Consider the following 9,076-nt stretch of genomic DNA (forward strand, 5'->3'; position numbering starts at 1 on the left):
CTCCCTTCTCTATCTCTCTCTCTCTCTCTCTCCCTTACCTCCCATTTATCTGTCTCCATCATATCTCTTTATTTCTCTCTCTCTCTCTCACTCTCTTTCCCTCTCTATCATACTTTGTATCTATGTTGCTCGCTCTCACTCTCCCTTTCTCCATCTCAGTTTCATTTTTATCCTGTCTTTGACCCTCCATCGAAATTCGATAGGATCTGTCTAGCAAAGATTTACGACAGAGCTTTGCCGTATAACCATACATGTCGTTCAAGAACATTTTGGGATTCATCTCCCTCTTTTCTTTTCTTTTATATCTGTGATGCTAACAACGACGCATTAAAGAGAAAATTATTGGGTGGAGGGGGGAGGGGGGGGGGGGTGACTCTCTGAAGAGCCTGAGACAATAAGTCAAAGAGAAGGGGAAAATGATGAGGAGGGGGGGGGGCAGACATTGAGAAAGACACAGGAATGTTGGGCAGTGAAAAAGAATGAGAATAATAGATAGAAAAACAAGAAGAAAGAGAGATTGGGTGAGACAGAAAATATGGGAAGAGAGCACTAATCAAGAGAGATAATGAGAGGATGAGGTTTTGTCTAGGGGATAGGGTGAGATACAAAGAGACAACTTAAAGAGAAAGAAACAGAAAGCGAAACAGACCATGCAGATAGAAATGAAGGGGTAGAAAGTGGAACACAAAGAGAGTGAACAAATAGGAAGGGAAAGAAGGGGCCAGAGAGGGAGAAAGAGTGAGGGGGAGGAGAAAGATAAAATGAGGACATTAGGAAAAGGCTGTACTAGTTTCATAGTATTCACTACAGAGATACAACAACTTAAACGTTGAAAGTTAGAAACACAGACTCTGGTGGTTTGGTGAGGTGCTTCATTTAATGTTTCAAGTATTACAGGTGATAGTATTTTTTTAAATGACTTTTAGTAACAATAAACTTACTAAAATGATAAATACATTTCTTGAATTATCACTACATATTTAATGTTGAAGAGGTGTAGTCTAGACTATTTAGACCTTTTCCCAAATTGATCGAACCAGAGGAGATAGTGGCCCTTCATCACGTCGGCCTGTCAGCTCTTTTCGATGTTCCATTTTTCTCTGACTCTGTCCTCGAGAGGCATGTTAAGCATCTGAGATTGTGAAAAGTCAACAAACATAACTTTGATCAAAACAAGGACATCTTCTCTATCTTTGTGACACACTCTTTTGAATATCATAAACATTTTAAAGGCAGTCAACATTTGTGCACATTGAAAAGGGATGCATTTGTATTGACCTGTCTTATCTGCTTGAAAGACCTAACAAAAGTATAGACCGAAATGGATAGGTTTGTGTCTGAAAAAATAATTTTGTTTTATTAGGCTTTGTATGCTTCCTTAGTAAGATAAAACACATTTTCAAAACAGTTGACATGATTATAAACGAATGTTAATTTGTTGTTTTTGCTGAATATCTATTCCACTAACTGATTGAATTAATTTAAAGATTCCAAATAGTTCCAAATCTCATCATAACTACCCCAAACAAATCATAATGCCACTGTGTTCACAATCAGCAGCTGATTATAGAAATTCAAAGAAAAATATGAGAGAGGGGGGGGGGGAGGGTGGACACCTCGCTCATCCTCCATTTCCTTCTTTAATCATTCCAACATTTAATCTACTGCTGGTGTTTTCACTTTTACTGCCATTTTATAAAAAAAATCCTATCGAAATAGATAATGTAGAACAAGTTTCATTGAGACCACTTCGTTTCCACAGTACTAGAGAGGGGGTGGAGGGGGGGGGGGGGGCAATGTACCGCCTCCTACAACTGTAACTGAATTAGTATAAAAGACACGTTATTATATGGAATCATATGGAATTACCTGAAGATTTTTCAAAATACTTAACACAAATCAGCCGAAGGTAATTTCTATAGCCATGTCCATACATTTTGAAACATGCGAAAACTATGATTATCACAATAGTTGTCATAAAATTGTTGTTATAATGTAGTGAATTTCATGCCCGCAAATTTGACCAATCAGAAGCCTAGAATCTAGACATGCAGTATATAAAATTTATTATATTCATACATCACATGTTAAATACTTTTCTTACCACTAGTTACTGGAATTCTAACCCGCATGTTACACACACACAAGCATTACATGATGAGCAAACGAGTTCTATGGGATTGTTGTATTGAAATAAACCTTGAGTTGATTTCTCGAAAGTCTTTGCGATCGTCTGTTTAATTGCGGTTCTAGTATTGCCTTTACTTACGTCTCATTGGCGCCTTTGTACACTCCTCTACCATCCTATCCCGTTATCCAGCACACTTTCTGGGTCCCTGTCCCACCTTGCTACAGCTTCAACATCTCCCATGTCATCTGGAGAGAAAAAAATAAACACACACATATTGGACCAGTTAAACAATTTACACCAGACGTAATAACATTTCTCTCACCTGTATAATTACTTGCCAAGAAAAGTTTTAAAATATGGTATAGTGATAACAGATATCAGTGATCATTTAACACCGTTTATTATTTTGAAGTCAAACAATTCTGATTCTGAACCTGATATTGAAGTGCGAAAAATTGATTTTACTTAAGAAAATATGAAGCATTTTTGTAGTGAGTTGAACAAAGTTAAATGGGAACGACTTAATTATATTTGTGATGCGAATGATACATACAATTATTTCTTTAAATTATATAAGGATATTTACGATGAATGTTTCCCTGTTAAAATAGTTAAAACTAAAAATAAAGTTGATAAGCCTTGGGTAACAAAAGAGGTAATCAAGCTGAGTAAACGTAAGCACATATTATATCGTAAATACCTAAGAAACTCAACCACTAATAAGTGAAATGGCATATAAAGAATGCAGGAATGTCTTAAATAATTTAATACGGGAAAATAAATGTGCAAACTATGACTCTAAGTTTGATAATGTTCGTAATAATGTGAAAGCAACATGGAAACTTATTAATGCAATTTTAAACAAGAAAACATTAAAGCATGGTATCAATGATATTGTAGTTGATGATGGGGAAAAGATTACTGATAAACAAAGAATTGTAAATATATTTAATTCTTATTTTTGTACAATCGGGCAAGAACTACAGCAAAGTATTGATAACTTGATTACTTGCAATATTGAATCAACAAAATACGACGAGTACTTGAAGGGTAATTTTTTGAATTCATAATATATATATATCTGTAAAGCGCTTTGAGAGGGCCTTCGGTCTTGAACAGCGCTATATAAGAACTAGCTATTATTATTATTATTTTTACAGCCTGTTACTAACGCAGATATTATTAATGTGATTTTGAATTTTGATGAAAATAAAAGTCCAGGATACGATGAAATTCACCCTAAGGTATTGAAAAACTCGATTTATATGATTGTTACACCCTTGTGCAATATTTTAAACTTGTCCTTTGAACAAGGTATCTTCCCCAATGCTCTAAAAATTGCAAAGGTGATTCCTGTTTTTAAAAAAGGCAATAAGTCATTTTTAAATAATTGTAGGCCGATATCCGTGTTATCTGTTTTTAGCAAAATATTTGAAAAGATTTTATGTGATCAATTGACTCGTTTTATTAGTAAAAATAATATTCTGTATGAAAATCAATTTGCTTTTAGAAAATGATACAGTACTTGCCATGCTCTTCTTGATTTTATTGATAAAGTTGCAAATGCTTTTGAACTTAATGAATTTTTAATTGGTGTATTTCTAGACTTATCCAAAGCTTTTGATTGTATTGATCATAATATTTTAATAAATAAGTTATGTTTTTATGGTATAAGAGGAATTCCTCTTCTTTTAATTAAAAGTTATTTCTCGAACCGGAAGCAATATGTTAGCTCTGGTAATTATTACTCTGATCACAGCACTATTTTAACTGGTGTGCCGCAAGGTTCTAATCTTGGCCCGCTCTTGTTTTTACTGTATATCAATGACTTGCCATCTGTAAGCAATGTTTTATCTTCTATTTTATTTGCTGATGACACCACTCTGTTTTTATCTGGTAAAGATCCCGTAGAAATAAATATTATATTGAATTTGAAATTGTTAAAATACACAAGTGGTTCCTTGCAAAAAAATGGTTGATTAATTTTGAAAAAACAAACTATGTAATTTTTAAAACAAAAAATAAATATGTAAATGAAGCTGCTATCAAGATTTGTATAAATAGTAAAGAAATTAAGCAAGTACACCAAGTTACTTTCTTAGGCGTCATTATTATTGATGAAAACTTAACGTGGAAGGACCACATTTATTATATTTCTAACAAGCTGTCAAAGGTCATTGGTGTTTTAAATAGACTCAAAGATATTTTACCATTACGCATACTTGTACAATTGTATAACTCTATGATTTTGCCTTATTTTAATTATTGTATTATTGTATGGGGCAATTGCGCTTCGTATTTGCTTCAAAAGCTATTTTTATTACAAAAAAGAGCCGTCAGGGTTATAACAAACTCATATTATAGAGCACATACAGGTACATTGTTTTTTAAGTTGAAGTTTTTAAAACGTTATGATCTATATGATATAAGTATTGGAGCTTTTATGTTCGCTTACATGTACAATATAACTACTTTACCTGATTGTTTTAATAATTATTTTATTTTTGATAGAGACATAAATCAATATAGTACTATAAATTCACACAAACTTTATGTTTCTTCATTTCGCTATAATTTGTCAAGAACAGTAATAAACTATAAAGGATCCATTATTTGGAATAACTTACCATATTCTCTCAAAGCATGCCCAACATTGTCTAGTTTTTAAGCGTAATTTTAAAAACAAACAAATATCAAGTTATAATATACTCTTTTTAGCTTTTATTAATTATGCCTGTCCTTGTATGCGTGTATATATGTCTTAGTTAATGTAATGTCTATATTGTCAATATTTTGCTTTTAATTACTGAAGATTTTACTTTTGGGGTTGTAGAAAAAGGGGACCAGCCTAAATAGGTCAATGGCCTTTTCTGGTCCCTCACATCCCTACTCCACCCATTAATCATTGTTAATGTTACTGTTGTTGTTTTATTTGTTCTTATTATATTTTATATATATTGCATTTTGTATAATTGTATTTTGAATGTTATAATGCTGTGTTTTTATTGGAAGTGAAATAAACTGAACTTGAACTTGAGGTTGCTTTACAACTTTACTGCTATGATTTTTGTTACTATTTTACATATATGTATGTTGCTAGTTTATTACAACTTGCGTGTTGGCAACATTTCTTTGTATACATAATGTGAACTATTGATTTTGTTTATATATATATATATATATATATATATATATAACCCTACATGGTACATTAAGTGGACATCATAAAAATCCTAACCCTAACCCTAACCCTAACCCTAAGTCTAAAACCTAACCCTAACCCTAACCCTAAACCTAATCCTAAACCTAACCCTAACCCTAATGTCTACTTAATGACTCATTTTTTCACTACCAATGTCCTTCCAATGACGCCTTTAGTGAAATCACATATATAGAGAGAGATATATAACAAAATTGGGCCTTCCACGAGAAATAAAACGTAAAAAACGTTTAAGAGGACACCAAATTGTCCTCCTAATCACAATGTCTACTTAATGACTCATTTTTCACTCCAAATGTCCCTCTAATGACGCCTTTAGTAAAATATATGTATATATATTTTTTTTTGGAGGGTGGGGGAAGTCATTTTTACTGGTTTTCCTTAAACTCAAGTGAACATTTAGGACTCCAACTCACAACTGAACTTTATCTTAACCCATAGTTTTGCAAATAATTGTATTAAGCGAAGAGCCGTTAGTCCAGAAATCATAAAGTATAGGAGCATATCGTGGTAAAGAATTTAAGACTACCACCCATGGCAATAGTCTTTATCGAGACGTTTATTATCACTACTTATTCTTTTGCTTCTTGCGTTTTGATAAAGAGCACAATCGTGATAAAGTCCGTTCTAATGCCCGTTTGTCCCAGACCAAGTACTAGTTCTAGGGAGTGACATAGGTTGAGTGTAACACAGACTTGAGAAATATAAAACAGGATGACAAATTTTCACGAAACCTTTGGCTTCTCTATCTTTTGGAGCTACTTTTGTCTCAGTTACACAATTCACGAACTACCAAATAAGAATCCGGATTTTGGAATGATACAAACGGGAGAAGCATCAAAACAAAACGGATCGGATTTGCAGCAGTAAAAGCACCAATAAAATTGTCCAAGTCAATCTTAATTCAAATTAAAAATTACAATTCAATAAATAAAGTACATGGCATGCCTTTGTTTTGCAAATAATGTCAGAGCATAACAATCTGACATATATAATTAAAATTGTTCAATGGAATGCTTACGTTGTATCTCCTCATCAACGTCCATATTAAGGGGAAAGGTCTCGCTGTCTCGTTCCACGTCGCCTGTGGTGTTGGCAATGGTTGCGCCCACAAGAACGACCAGAAGAAACGCAGCATTGATGAGCTTCGATGCCATTTTCTATTTCAAACCTAGATGATAATGGAAAATCCATGATGTACTAGAGGCGTTATTTCCATCACGTGATCAACTGAACTAGCTCAGCATGTAAAATAAGTTGGCTCAAAATAATTTATCGCAATGTTGCAATGATCATTTTACATTCATTTTTTGTACGGTACATGGCTTGTCAAAATCAGTGTCAAGCGAATTACAGAACATTAGCTGGGCCCGTGCACATAGTCGTCACATTTGCTTGTTGTAAGACGGCGTCGTGACTTTTATGGTTTGGGGCAAGAATTTTGATTTCAATAATGAAATAATAATAAAAAAACCCAGACAGGAACACAGAAACAAACAAACAATAAAGTTTTACGAAATGAACAGTATACATTGATTTCAATTAGGGGTATGTGGACGATTACAATTTACATTCTTGAATAGCGCAGGGAGTAATACATTCGCTATTACGCCTCGTATAGAGTAACATGAAATTATAATTGACGCAAGTCAGTCAGTATGCTAGGTAGTGTCCTTGGCTACTGTGTTAAATAACATAAATAATAGTAACCAGTTCAGTTAGACTGAATTACAAAAAATACCCCCCCAAAAAAATCATATATTAATTAGTTATACATTTCTTGCTTTGTTTTGTGTTACACACAAATCTCCCTCAATTGTTTTTAAAAGTGTTAAAAGGGTGAGTAGAGAATACAAGGCCATATATTGAGCGATAACATACATGCTTTGTTAAAATCTTTATTTCTATGCATTCCTTTTCCTACCGCGATCAGAAGAGCTGTCTGAAACTCCTCTGCACCATAACTGCCTGAGAATGTTACATCACTCCGCATAACAACATACAAACTGAACTGGATGTAGTTTTACTCGTTATTCAAAATCATATTTGTTTATTAAACGGCGTTGCAAAACGCTTTCTATAATTGATCGGGCATATAATGCTATATGGAAAACATTTACCTTCTAGTTGTTGTCAGATCTAAGGAAATTATCGATGTCTGTAGGTGATCCTCTTATCTATGCAATTGGAGACCGTCGAGTTTAATGGTACGTTGTTCCTTAATGTTCTAGCTTTATACTTTTTGAGCAAATGCTGAACCGTGTATAATATTTTGACTATGTTCTACACATTACCACGATCCCCTATTGATCAACATATGGTCTATACATTTTACATTCGTGGTTAAAAATCGACATTTTTTATACTTTCACATTTTGTCTCATTTACATATAGATAGAACTTTCCTTGGCCTACAACTCTCTTTCGGTGCCATATGGTATTAATATAATATTGGATGGCTTTGAGTGTGATACAAGAATATATTGCTCTAGCTATTTCAATATTGAACGAGTCGGAGAGGGCTGGAGGGCCTAAGACTAATAAAGATTTTCATGCTCGGTCGCTACGCTCCTTCGCATAAAATCCTTCAAAAATGTACTAGTTAATATTGTAGAAAATCTCGCATTTCGTTCCCCCCCCCCCCCCGGACATGAAAAGAAATCGCCGCCCCTGATTACTACTACTACTACTACTACTACTATCACTACTACTACTACTACTACTACTACTACTTCTAGTACTACCACTACTACTACTACTACTACTACTACTACTACTACTACTACTACTACTACTATCACTACTACTACTACTACTACTACTACTATAACAACTTCTACTACTACTACTACTACTACTACTACCACAACTACTACTACTACTACTACTTCTACTTCCACTACCACTACTACTACTACTACTACTACTACTACTACTACTACTACCACTACTACTACTACTACTACTACTAATACTACTACTATTACTACTACTACTACTAGTAGGTATAGCACACCAAAAATAAGTACAATAAACACATGTTATCTGATGATTGCAAATGATCAAGCTTTATGAAAGCTTTAAAAAAAAAAAAAAACAGAATTGAAACCGGTCAATGCGTTGTGATTTTATACCATTTTTTTGATATCGCAAAATTACCGAAAAACCTGCCAGAAATGGTCAAATTGGCAAAATTGGCATATTTCGACAAAGTTGACAACTTATTTCATCACTTTCTTGGACACAAATAATAAATTAAATTATCAGACACTAAAATATCATCTTTGTGGTGGTGGGGGGGGGGGGGGGGGGGTTGGGGGGTTGGGTGGTTAAACCCCCCCCTTTGGTATTTTTCTGTGTGTAAACCCCCCTAAACCCCCTAAAACACACCCCTTTAGATTTTTTAAAATCTAAAAAAATAAAAAAATATTCCCATGTAGGGGTGTCGTGGACGAGTGGATATGTCACCGGACTGTGGATCACAAGGTTCGCGGTTCAAGTCCCACCGCGGCACTAATGTCCTTTGGCAAGACATTGATCTACATTTGCCACTCTCCACCCAGGTGTAAATGGGTACCCGGTAGGATGCGAAAGCTAATGTGGTTAGATTAGCACGTGTGCGCTTGTAAAAAAGACGCCTGGCTGGAATGCTCCCCAGGGAGTGGAGAATGTGCATACATTGTGTGCGGGTAAGCCTGAATCCTATGACCGGGGTAATAATATAT

At 34.4% G+C, this 9,076-nt stretch overlaps 1 long non-coding RNA gene across 1 annotated transcript; it reads right to left on the reverse strand.

Annotated features, from left to right (window-relative positions):
• Positions 1 to 533: 533 nt before the first annotated feature.
• Positions 534 to 7,605, reverse strand: LOC115928101. The gene is made up of 4 exons (XR_004065877.1): positions 7,472 to 7,605; positions 6,373 to 6,522; positions 2,270 to 2,376; positions 534 to 1,132 (listed from the first exon to the last, which is right to left on the reverse strand). It is a non-coding gene; the product is annotated as an uncharacterized LOC115928101 (long non-coding RNA).
• Between the last annotated feature and the right edge of the window lie 1,471 nt (positions 7,606 to 9,076).

Source organism: Strongylocentrotus purpuratus, unplaced genomic scaffold (assembly GCF_000002235.5).
Source record: "Strongylocentrotus purpuratus isolate Spur 01 unplaced genomic scaffold, Spur_5.0 spur5_scaffold_21, whole genome shotgun sequence".
Taxonomy (NCBI): Eukaryota; Metazoa; Echinodermata; class Echinoidea; order Camarodonta; family Strongylocentrotidae; genus Strongylocentrotus; species Strongylocentrotus purpuratus.